Source organism: Solanum stenotomum, chromosome 1 (assembly GCF_019186545.1).
Source record: "Solanum stenotomum isolate F172 chromosome 1, ASM1918654v1, whole genome shotgun sequence".
Taxonomy (NCBI): Eukaryota; Viridiplantae; Streptophyta; class Magnoliopsida; order Solanales; family Solanaceae; genus Solanum; species Solanum stenotomum.
The window spans coordinates 44,213,381-44,226,535 of NC_064282.1; positions in this window are offsets into that span (position 1 = coordinate 44,213,381).

Below are 13,155 nucleotides of genomic sequence, written 5' to 3' on the forward strand. Positions count from 1 at the left end.
GAAAAGCTCCTCAGTTATTTGCTTAAATTATTCTGGGAGGGTTTTTCCGTCATAAGTTAAATTCCGCGCCATGTCAATTTTAACATCAAATAAATATTTAAATGGGCAAGATGTGTATCATTAACTAAATTATTCGTGTTGAACCTAATCCCTCTACTAGATTGAAATCAATATGGCCATAGTTAACCTCTTTTAAATGTCGCAAGTATTTAATTAGATTTCTTGTTTAAGTGGTAGTATCCTTCTGAAAGGGTCGCTACACAGCAGGTATTGCGAGAATGAGAATTTTTGTTTATGGTGTATCACAAGTTGAATCTTTGAGTGCACAATTGATCCCTGCATAAGTAAATTGAGTCTTGTTTGAGTCTTGGTGTGTGCATTCATGAATGAGTCTTGTGTAGCACTATTTGAGACACCCTTTTTTAACGGCTGAATTTATGTTTGCTTGAGGATAAGCAAAAATTTAAGTTGGGGGTGTTGATGAGTCCACAAATTGGACTCATTTAGGGGTTTATTTTTATAGAAATAGTGTCCTCGAATGCTTATTTTTTCTCAATATCTGATGAAGACTCTTAAGTTTCAGGTATTTGAAGTTTTAGCGAAAGCATGGACGCTTAGGCTCAAGAAGGAACAAAAAGGCTGAAAAGAATGAAGAAGTTGAAGTCTGAGCTCTGCCAAGCACACTTGGCGAGTAGCCAAAGTGACAGATTCCGCCCTTTGTTCCAGTATGAGATGCCCTTAAGGAAGAGGATCAAGAAGGCCATGAAAGGAGTAATCGGTGCTTCGTCGAATAGTTCCCCGAAGCATTACTATATCGCCCAATGGTTCAGAACGTGAAGATGCTGAAGGCAAGCACGAAATGGCGATGTGACAGAAGAAGGGCGAGTCACCAAGTCATTCGGCGACCTCGACTAACCTTGACGAGCAATCCGCCAGCACTAATTTTTGAAGTCTATAAATACTAAAATCTTTATTAATTTTAGGAGAGTTGAATAATTATTATTGGGCTTAAGTAAGAAAATGAAAACGGTTGAATTAAATTCTTAAATGAAATGATTCATGCTATACTTGGATTGTATTATGATTTACTTTATTGTCATGGCTTATTGAATATGAATGTGCCTTGTCTATGGTGGTTTCAAAGGAGTACTTAGTGTGAGTAGTAATATGGGATGCTACTCATACATTGGACAAGTATGACTTAGAGTTGCCCTACATGATTGTCCTAATGTGTTGGTATGACTTATGAAATGTTTATGTCTCTTACATATCAGTATTGAGTAAAGATGGAAAGTTTGAATGGTAAGTTCACTTTTGGTGACCTCAATGTGGTATTTTAGTGTGGATGGTGGTATGAGATGCTATTCATACATTGCACAAATTATAGCTTGAGGGTTACTTGAGGTGAAAGCTTAATGTGAAGGTAATGATTTATATATTAATTATGTCTCTAATGTTATGAAATGACTTGTATGTTGGTTATGGTTGTATATTATGCCTCTTATACTCATGTTCATGAAGGGTTTTTTCAAATGGGCATAAAGCATGATTTTCAAAGAAAATGTCCGTTTTAAGCATGGTTTTTGCATGGCTTTCATACTTAGTACTTAATTGTGCAAACCCATGTTTCTCCATTTGACCAAAGTGTAGGGTTTGGAGATATGATGTTCCAATACTTGAAGAATGGGTTTCTAAGGATCCAAGAGATGAAGATTTGGTGAGTCCCCATAGTTTCAAGGACAAAACCCACTATGTTCCCTTTATATCATTCATTGTATGTTTAGAGTTTTTTGGTATGGGCTATGTCCCAAAGGTGTATTCGAAGTATTAGATGGTTTGAGATATGGTATAGAAAGTCTTCCGCTTGCTTTTAATGAAAAATGACTTCGACTGTAAAAGAAATGTTTTAAATTCCTCTCTATTTTCCTATGTTTTTATGTTCAACAATGCTATGAGGCTTGTATAAGACCTTTTTGAGTCTTGTACGCTGTGTCACTTCTAGGGTGTAGGCTCAGGTCGTGACAAACATGGTATCAGAGCACAAGATTTTGGAATGCTTTTAGGATGTCTCAAACCACATCTAGTAGAGTCTTGTTCATAGTGTGAAGCGCACCACATTTATGAATAGGAGGCTATTGGGTGTTAGGAAAGTTTCACTTCTTCATTCTTCAAGTCGTGCCATAGATTTTAACTCTATAAGTTCTTTCTCTCTTATTCCTTATTTGATGGTCTTTAGGTTTTGACCTTTTGAAGGGCTTATGTTGCAAGGATCAAGGTAGAAAAGGTTGGTTGTGATGCCAATTATGGCTATGTGACTTGATATATGTGAGATGATAGATTGTGATGTTGCCTTTAGTATGAAGGGTTGTTTTATGGTTATGTGTGTTGTTGATAGAAGGGCATGATGAGTTTTGAGGTATGTTGAAAGAGTTGACGAATAGTGGTGTTTGAGTGATGCCTTGAGAGGTGTAGTGAGTTTGAAAAGTTTAGACCCGGTGTGGTAGATTCATATGAGACCCTGAGTGGTGTTGGTAAGGTTGCTTGTGAGCAAGAGTTGCTTAATGAGGACCTTCCTAGTTTAAAAGCAACGGTATGTTGATGGTTTCTTATAAGTTGTGAACGTCTTGTTAAGGTTCCTATGTTCATATTATGCCTTAGTTCGGTTTACTCCTAAGTGAAGGATGTTATATCGAATAGTAAGAGTTATAGTTGAATGTGCAAATTAGGGTAGCCCAAGGACCAATGAGAAGTCCCGATATCCTTATCTCTTTCTTTCTATGCCTGTTCAAGCCTAAGACAAAGAGTTCCTTTTTGGATTGTTTCATGTTTTGGAGTCTTGTGTGATTATGTGTTTCCATTATCTCCTTATGATATGCATGTTATAGATGAATTCATGTTTAAATGAGCAAATGAGTTTTTATGAATTATGTTCCTCATGTGGAATTGTATTTAGTATGAAATGTCTATATGCATCATGAGGTGAAATGTTGAACATGCCTAAATATGCTTTTGAGAGCAATTGCATAATGTGCCTAACGATATTATGATGAGAATTATATGAGTTGGAGAAGGTAAATCCTCCAATGAAATGAAATATGTTCAAGTTTTCATGCATAATTAGTTTGTAGATGTAGTTCCTACTTTGTTGAGTTGCATAGAGTATGTTTGAGATAAAGTTGAAGTTTCCTCCTAATTTTGTGCATTGTTTATGATGTTGTATGCATGATGGGCTGATAGTCTAGAGTCGTTAACCCCTTAATGTGTTTAAAGTGACATTCGAGGACGAATGCTCCCAAGTGGGGGATACTGTAATGACCCGTAAAACGAATAGGTGAAACTAGAGCCTAACTAGTGTGTGTGTTGAGTTGTTGAAGAGTTTCATGTTGTAGAATGATGTCCCGAGCTATGGTTGAGGGGTTTAGGGGTTAAACGTCAAGGTACGACTCCCCAAGGACCACTTTAGGGGTCCTTGAGGTGGACCCTAAAGCCTAACCCCCACAACCCCCAAGAAACCAAAAGCTGCCCAAAATCTCATGACCTATGGATGGGGACCTACGCCCCGTATGTCCATCCACACTCTGTGGATGGCCTCCATAGGTCAAGACCCCAATGTTCAAGCTGCAGAAACAAACCATGACCCCACAGTACGGGGCGTGACCCCATCCACGGTCCGTGGGTGGGGGTTTCGTGGAATACACCTACAATCTGTCCAAAGTCGGCCATTGTGGAGGTGAAGTGGTAAATTCATTTTAAGTTTAGTTTAGTTGGGGGGACGATTATAAATGAGTTATTAAAGTATTTTAAGGGGTTTAAAAGTATTAAACTTTATTTTCAATTCATTATTCAAAACCCAAATTAGAAACCTCCCCTCCCCTCCAACAGTTCTCTCTCTAGAAACCTCCATTGGAGGCGAATGATTCAACATCTAAAGGTCAAGACCTCACCATTTTCACTCAAGTTTTCTGGAGTTCTTCCCTAAAAGGTATGGTGGTCTTCATCCTTGACTTAATTTCTTTCAAGAGACAATTTCAAAAGTGATTTCAAGTCTCCAATGTTTTCCCAAAAACCCTAGTTTTCAATCTTAGCATGGGTTCGATTACAAATTTTTTTCAAAGGCTTTATTCCCTTGAATTATGAATGAATTGTGGATTTAAAGGTGAATTAATATGATTTCTTCCTTGAACCCATGTTTGCCCCGTAAATTCCTAAATTGTGATTTGTGATTGGGAATTGATTGATCGTGGAAGTATGTTGATTTGTTCATGTTTATATTGAATTAGTTATTGAATCATATCGATTTCCTTCTCTATTGCAGTATCATAGATTTATGGATTGATGATGGTTCATAGCCTTGAAAGGCAAGTTCATGAAGAATCTATGGATGAATATGATGTGAAGTATGTATGTGTGATCTCAATGAAAAAAACTATGATCATGTTTAGAATGAAATTGTGTTATGATTGAAAGAATATTGTCAATTAAAACTCATGAATGATAATGAAAGAATGTGAAGGGTTTCTTCTATGTGTAGTATATCTTGAATTGGTAGGCTTATTCATCCTCTACTTGAATGAAAGAAAGTATAGTTGATTGTTGAATCTTGAGTTGGTAGGCTTAGGCACACTCTCTTGTGTAATGAATGTATATTGACTTGAATGAATATGAATCGATAAGCCTAAGTCATTCCTTTCATAAATGAGGTGATGTAATGATGACTTTTGAATCAATAGGCCTATGGAAATCCTTTCCTAATGAGTCAATGTACCATGAATCGATAGGCTTATGTCATTCCTTTCATGAGTATGATAATGTAATGAAGAAGAATGAATCGATAGGCTTATGGAATTCCTTTCATGAGTATGATAATGTAATGAGGAAGTATGAATCGATAGGCTTATGGCATTCCTTTCATGAGGACTCTAGAGCTTTCTTAATAATGAACCATGATTCGATATGCTTATGGAATTCCTTTCATGTGTAATGATATAACTTGGGTTGATAGGCCAATGGCATTATGTAATGTGAATGATATACTCTAAGGGAATGTAGGCTAAGCACCGAGTGGATATGGTAAGATGGACAGTCTCCCAATGTTAGGTTAGAGTTCTAATGATCATCATCCTATCCTGTAACTATGTTCCCACATTGGTCCTAGCTAGTGGATCCACCTAACCTATTTGTTACCGCTCTAACCTTAGGCAAGTAGACCACCTCTTTATGGTGTGGGGCTTTGTGATACCGAATTCCATGTCAATATCACATGGTCTATGTCGGTTAAACGCCTTTTCCCATCATGTGAGATGTGCACTTTAGTTACTTTAGAGGTTCTATGAAGTGTGGGTAGTAGTATGGGATGCCATCCATGCATTGCATGAGTAGGCATTGAGAGGGCTATAATTAGTTCTCTAAGGTCTTAATGACTAAAGAATGAAAGTGCTCTTAAGGAAGCAATGAAGAAGGTTGAATTAAATGCTTAAATAAAATGATGCATGCTATACTTGGATTGTATTAGGAGTTACTTCTTTGCCATGACTTCTTGTATATGAATGTGCCTTGTCTATGGTGGTCTTAAAGGAGTACTTAGTGTGAGTAGTAGTATGGGATGCTACTCAGAAATTGCAGAAGTATGACTTAGAGTTGCCCTACATGATGGTCCTAATGTGTTGGTATGACTTATGAAATGTTTATGTCTCTTCTATATGAGTATTGAGTAAAGATGGAAAGGTTGAATGTTAAGTTCACTTTTGGTGACCTTAATGTGGTTTTTTAGTGTGGATGGTGGTATGGGATGCTATTCATACATTGCACAAAGTATAGCTTGAGGGTTACTTGAGGTGAAGTCTTAATGTGAAGGGTAATGGTTTATATATTGATTATGTGTCTAATGTGATGAAATGACTTGTATGTTGGTTATGGTTGTATATTATGCCTCTTATACTCATGTTCATGAAGGTTTTTTTCAAATGGGCTTAAAATATGATTTTCAAAAAAAATGTCCATTTTAAGCATGGTTTTTGCATGGCTTCCATACTTAGTACTTAATTGTACTAACCCATATTTCTCCATTTTACCAAAATGTAGGGTTTGGAGATATGATGTTATAATACTTGAAGAATCGGTTTCTAAGGAGCAAGGAGATGAAGATTTCGTGAGTCCTCATAGTTTCGACGACAAAACCCACTATGTTCCATTTATTTCTTTCATTGTATGCTCAGAGTTTTTGGTATGGGCTATGTCCCAAAGTTGTATTAAAAGTAATAGATGGTTTGAGACATGGTATAGAAAGTCTTCCGCTTGCTTTTAATGAAAATTGACTTCGACTGTATAAGAAAAGTTTTAAATTCCGCTCTATCTTCCTATGTTCTTATGTTCAAGAATGCTATGAGGCTTGTGTGAGATTTTTCAGACTCTTGTATTTCGTGTAACTTATTGGGTGTAGGCTCGGGTCGTGATTGTTGGACACCTAGCCGGGCCAATCTCTGAACATCTTGAACTAACTCTTTCTTTTCATCTTCTCTATGAGTCATACTACCCATGGGAAACCTATTAAGTGCATCTGCTACAATATTAGCTTTGTCGGGGTGGTAAGGACACTCATGTCATAATCCTTCAAAAGTTCTAACCACCTTCTTTGTTAAAGATTCAATTTGTTTTGGCTAAACACATATTGAAAACTCTTGTGCTGGATGAAAGCATCTACATGGACTTCATGCAAGTAATGTCTCCATATTTTCAAAGCAAATACTACCACCGTTAGTTCAAGATCATGGGTCGGATAATTCTTCTCAGGTACCTTCAGTTTCCTTGAAGCATAGGCAACTACCTTACCAAATTGCATGAGCACACACCCCAATCCCACTCTAGAGGCATCACTATAAACAGCAAACCCATCGGTACCCTTTGGTAAGGTCAACACCGGAGCGGAAGTAAGTCTATTCTTCAATTCTTGGAAGATTTTCTCACAAGCCTCCGACCACTCAAACTTAGCTTTCTTTTGAGTTATCGTTAACGGAGAAGCAATGGAGGAAAATCCCACAAAAAAATCTCCTATAATAACCGGGCAAACCCAAAAAGATTCTAACATCGGAAGGAGTTAGAGGTCTAGGCCAACTCTTGACCGGATCCGTCTTCTTCGGAACTACCTCAATACCCTTGCTAGACATAATATGGACAAGGAAGGCTATGAACCTCAACTAAAACTCACATTTACCAAACTTCGCATATAATATGTGGTCTTTAAGGACTTGCAATACAATCCTCAAATGATCCATGTGTTCAACCTCACTCCTTGAATAGATCTAAATATCATCAATAAATACAATCACAAACATATCAAGGTAGTGTCTAAACAACCTATTCATTAGGTCCATGAATGTCGTCGGGGTATTGGTTAAGCCAAATGACATCACAAGGAATTCATAATTCCCATACCTAGTTCGGAAAGTCATCTTGGGTATATCATCTCCTCTCATCCTAAGGTGGTGGTAGCCCGAATGAAGGTCAATTTTTGAGAATGAACTAGCCCCTTGGAGTTGATCAAACAAGTTATCAATTCTCGGAAGAGTATATCTATTTTTTATGGTTACCTTGTTCAATTGGTGGTAGTTGATTCACATTCTAAGGCACCCATCCTTCTTTCTAACAAACAACACCGGAGCACCCCATGGGGAGAACTCGGTCGGATATAGCCCACTCTAACAAATCCGTTAGTTGCTCTTTCCACTCTTTCAACTCGGTCGGAGCCATTTGATGCTTATCGTGACCAACGACACTATCATACGGTATGAGTGTCTATGATCGTCAATAATATAGTAACCCAACCAAGGGTTGGGGTCGTGTCCTAAGGAAGTGGTAGTGAAAATTGTAGTTAGGCTCGAATTTTGTTCTAGTTAGCTGTGCTTTGAGAAATTATCGAACAAAAACAAAGTAAATTCAAGTGGGTGACAACAAAGTATCAAATATGAATGTGGGTTTGTCACAAGTATAGCTAAAACAACAAAAATAAAGAGAAAATTCAAGTATGGGGAGAAGTTCTTGGGGTGTGACCGCAATATATATATTGATATAAATCATTGGGTACATGCTTTCGATAGAAAATTTGCAAGATAATAGTGACTAGGCTAAGCTTTAGATGGAAATAAGTTCCCTCTCGGGCAACTTAGCCCGTTTCAAATGGGTTTCTCTCAGACACCCATTTCCCGCATGAAGGCCAGCCTACGCCTTACCCTACTCACTCTCTCGAGCTGAGTGTTAGGATATGGGACTAGGGCTCACCCTCTCGGGCGGAACCTCATGTCGACCCACTCCTTAGGCCATCAGTCTAGCGGTCTTGGTTTCACGACCTGTCTCTCGAGCAAGCCGAAAACACATGGGTGGTTTTGAATTTGCAACTACAAAGCCATTAAATTAGACCACAACCACTAAGCGAAATCACCATTTAAATGCATCTAACCTATCAGCAAGCAAGACCCAACAATAAGATCAACACATATTTGCTAAATCACACCCCAAGAATGGGGTTTTTAGCCACACATCAAGAAATAAGAAATGATACCTAAAATAATAGAGAAATCAAATGGGTATAAGAAATTAAACTTTGATTTAAGCAAATGAAGAAGAATAGAGAAGACCCATTTCCAATTTGGGGAAGATGAACTCTTTTCTTCAAGTCTCCCACAAAACCCTCTCCAAACTTGAGAGAAAATATAAAAGCTAAAGTGAAAAATTACAATAATATTCAAATCTCTTTTAAAACTAATAGAGAGCTAGTATTTATACTTTCAGAAAATAGTGTTCCAGTGGATCAGTCGGCTAGGTAAGTGGGAATCACCGATATACTCGGCGATTCGCCCATCATCTGGTTCATCGCATTCTGTGCTTGCCTACAGCATCTCTGCATCCTGGACCATTAGGTGATATTATACTGCTTTGCAGAACTGTTCGGAGACGCGCCGACTGCTCCTTTTAACCGCCGATCTGATCCTCTTCCTTCAGGGCTCCACGTGCTGGAACAAAAGGCGAAGTACGTCCCTTCGGCAAATTGGCAATTGCTCAGGCTTCAGTTTCTTCATTCTTTTCAGCTTTTTTTGTTCCTTTTTGCGCCTAAGTGTCCATGTTTCCGCTCAAACTTCAAATACCTGAAACTTAAGAGTTCTTATTAGATATTGGGATAAAAGAAGCATTTGAGGACACTAATTATATTAAAATATAGTGCTAAATTAGTCCAATTTGTGGACTCATCACCATTCTATAAGGAGGAATGGACATAGGTTGTGTATCCGGCAAAAGATCAATGCCAAAATCTATTTCTCGCTCGGGAGGAATGTCGGGCAAGTCATCGGGAAATACTTGGAAATACATTCACCACGAGGACCGACTTTAAAAAAGGGGTTTCGGACTCAATATCCCTCACCCTAACAATATGGTAAATGGACCCTTTGGAGATCATTTTCATAGAATTTACACAAGAAACAAATTAACCTCTAGGGATGGAACTCCCCCCCCCCCCCCCCCCCTTTCCACTCTATAGTAGGCTCATTTGGAAATTGGGATTTGACAATCCGAATCCTACAATCTATAGAGGCATAGCATGAATGCAATCAATCCATACCCAAAATCACATCAAAATCTAACATTTCTAACTCCACTAAACCCATCAAACTGAATTTATGAGACAAAGAGATGGGACAACTTCTATAAACTTTCTTAGCCACTACAGACTCACCAATCGGGGTAGAAACTGAAAAAGGCTCCAATAACACTTCAGGGAGTATTTAAAACTTCATGGCTACAAATAGTTTCACAAAGGACAAAGTGGCATCAGGGTCTAATAAAGTATATGCATCAATAGAAAAGACTTGTCACATACCGGTCTCCACATCCAGGGAGCTCTCTTGGTCTTCTCGGGATTGAAGAGCATAAAACTGGTTTTGCTTTTAAGCATTGCAGTTTTAACCGCTTGGAGAAGTTTGCTTATCTTCTCTTACATTGGCCATAAGTGTTAGGCAATTTTTCAATTGATGGCCAATCTTACCACAACCATATCAAACACACCAACCAGCTAAACATTTACCATCATGTTTCTTACCACATTTAGCACAAATAGGATTGATCATAGAAGGCCAACCACTATTGCTTCCTTGGGGTTTAGGGTTAGGCACCCATTCTTCATTGACCATTGGGCAAACATTAGAGGAGCTTTGGTTGGAAAACTTTTGCTTGAACCTTTGTCGACCTTGCCAATCAGGCTTAGCATTGGAGAAGTTCCCATCACCGGTTATAGCCCTCTTTGCCTCCCTATTCATTCTCTTGAGCTTTTGCTCCTCAATTTGCTAGGCATGAACCATAAGACTTGCAATATTCGTACTTGGGATCACTACACCATTTTAGGCTTTTAACCACCCCAGAAAAGTGTATCTTGAACTAGAAAAAAGTGTGGCCTTTGATAAAAAGCTACGCTTTTTTACTTTAGGCAACACTTTTTAGGGAGTGGCCTAAAGAAGTGTAACCTTTGACATTAGGTTACACTTTTTAAATGTCGCCATAGAAGCTACACTTAAAGAGCGTGGCCAAAGAGGTATTAAGGCCACGCTTTGTATTATTTCATTAGCAACAATTTTATTTGATTATACTACACTTTAAAGCGTGGCCTTTGCTTTGTTATTGGTCACACTTTAAAAGTGTCGCCTTTTATATACCATCAACAATAACACTTATAAAATGTAACTTTTCTTATGTACAAGCTAAAATTTATAATCAAAAAGCCACACATTAGACGTCCCTATAGCCACACTTATGAAGTGCGGCAATGTTGTGAAGAAGTTTTGTAGCCACATTTTTGTATTTTTAAGAATAATAATTCTGGTTTGCATGTATTCAATAATCACATAATTAAATATATAAATGATATAAAGCACCAAATTAGCAAATAAATAATTCTAAGGTATATATTTCAAATAAACTTTGAGAAACATGTCTTTTACAACCCATACTTAGAAAACAATTGCATAAGATCTCTATTAGTAATAAATTCAACAAAACCAAATGCATCCAAACATATATGGCAATAGTACAAAAACTCTTCATCGTTCACATAATAGATCGAGTTTACTTCTGTCCACTATTCAAATTCAATCACCCGCGTATTCCTGCACATTCAAATAAAATTCTAAGTTAGAGAAAGAAATCATGTTCAACACTAGTCATTGTTAACAATACCTTCCAAGTCCCTTCCCATCATTCGACTCTATGTGTACATAGTAGTATATGGTGGAGAAAATTCTACCTTTATATATTAGGCCAAAAGTGCCAAAACATCTTAGTACACAATACAAGAAACATTTCTTGTCCCCAGTTCTTCTAATAGGAGTCTCTAGCTTCAGCATTACCATATAAAATACAAAATCCTCACACATTTCATATTCACAAGATACTATTAAAAATAGTAATCATTACTATGCAAGCAACTATTCATAGATCGAACCATAGGATCATTGGTGACTTAATGCAGTGGTACTCTTATGATTCATTTAGTTAACTTTTATTTTCATCCTTTTCAAGCGAATAGTCCAAGAACACAAGCATTCTAAAATAAAACTATTATCCCCTTCAAACAAAATTAATAGTCCTATGATAGCGACCAAGTGCTAAAAAAATTCTAATATCTTTTCCCATCAAACAATTCATAAGAATCTTACATCTTTTCTTATCATTTCCTCCTAGCAAACAATCTAACATCTTTTCGCAAAAAAATTGAATATTGTTTCTTATCATTCTCTCCCAGCAACCAAAACAACGACTACAATGAAGGACCAAAAAAATATTAGCATCCCCTCCAGAAAATAGTCCAGCGACAACGATCATGAATTCAAAAAAAATATGTTTGACATTTTCTCACACTTGCATAAGAAGAACAAAAAGAATAAGAAGAAGAAGTAGTAGAAGAAGAAGGCATACCCGATAAAAGACAGTGGATTCACACTCTCCAATTACTGACCGCTAACAGACAGGAAAAGTTTTAGTATTTAACATCAGGTAATAGTACTAATGGGATGCTTCTTGACACTAAGAGAGAAACATATATAGTACAAGTGAATGAAATAACACAACAACTCACACAACATATAGACATAGCCAAGAGTAAAAGTGCAAACCTCATAAATAAGAAATCACTAGATGATCAATGCCCGTGTTGTGCATGGGCCAAACAATTTAACGGGAAATAAGAAAAGAAAAGCAAAGGCCAGAAGCAGCAACGAAAGCAAGGAATAAACATATCACAAATAACAAAGAATGGTAAATCATGTACTGAAAAAATAAACTAAGAGTCAGTAGATTTATATCCAGAAACTCAAATTTTCAAATTTCACTAGGTTTGTCTCCCAAATACCACATTAGAAGACCGAGAAACTAGCAAATTAATAGAGAGAGTAGGCTTGAACATTCAAGATTACAGAAGGTAATGGAAATGGATGGAAGCAAGTGTGTGTTCCAGCGGCTGGGTCCTTCCTTCAGAAGGGGACAACAATAATAATAAACAACAAAAAGTTTGTTTTCATTGGAGGGCTGGAAGATGTAACAGATTTCCATGTCCATTCTTACATAGAGAATTACCGGGTCCGCCACAGCAGCAGCAACATACGGCAGGGAATGGAATGTCGTCATCTAAGTAGGTTCTATGATGAGTGAAGGACCATGGATTTTTGTGGGTTTAACTAATCTTGTCAAGGCATGGAATACTCAAACAGGAACAGACCTCAGTCTTAATGGGCCAGTTGGACAAGTCTATGCTCTTGTTGTTGGCAATGATATGCTCCTTGCTGGTACGGAGGATGGGATATCGGCATGGAAATAGAATGGGAGCACCAACAATTTTGATCCAATCAAAACATTGTCAGGACACAACCATCATGTGGTATCAATGGTCATTGGACCTAATAGACTATATTCTGGTTCAATGGACAATTCAATAAGAGTGTGGAACCTTGAATCTTGTCGTTTAGTTGCTTATACCTATTGAACTTTTTATTGGTTCCAGAGATATTTTTTCTTAGTCTTGATTGTACTCAAAATCGTGATATTCGTGTAAATCTCTGGAGGACATTTCTGCAACAAAAAAGAAACTAAGGGATGTAACCTTACCATGCTACTCCGAAA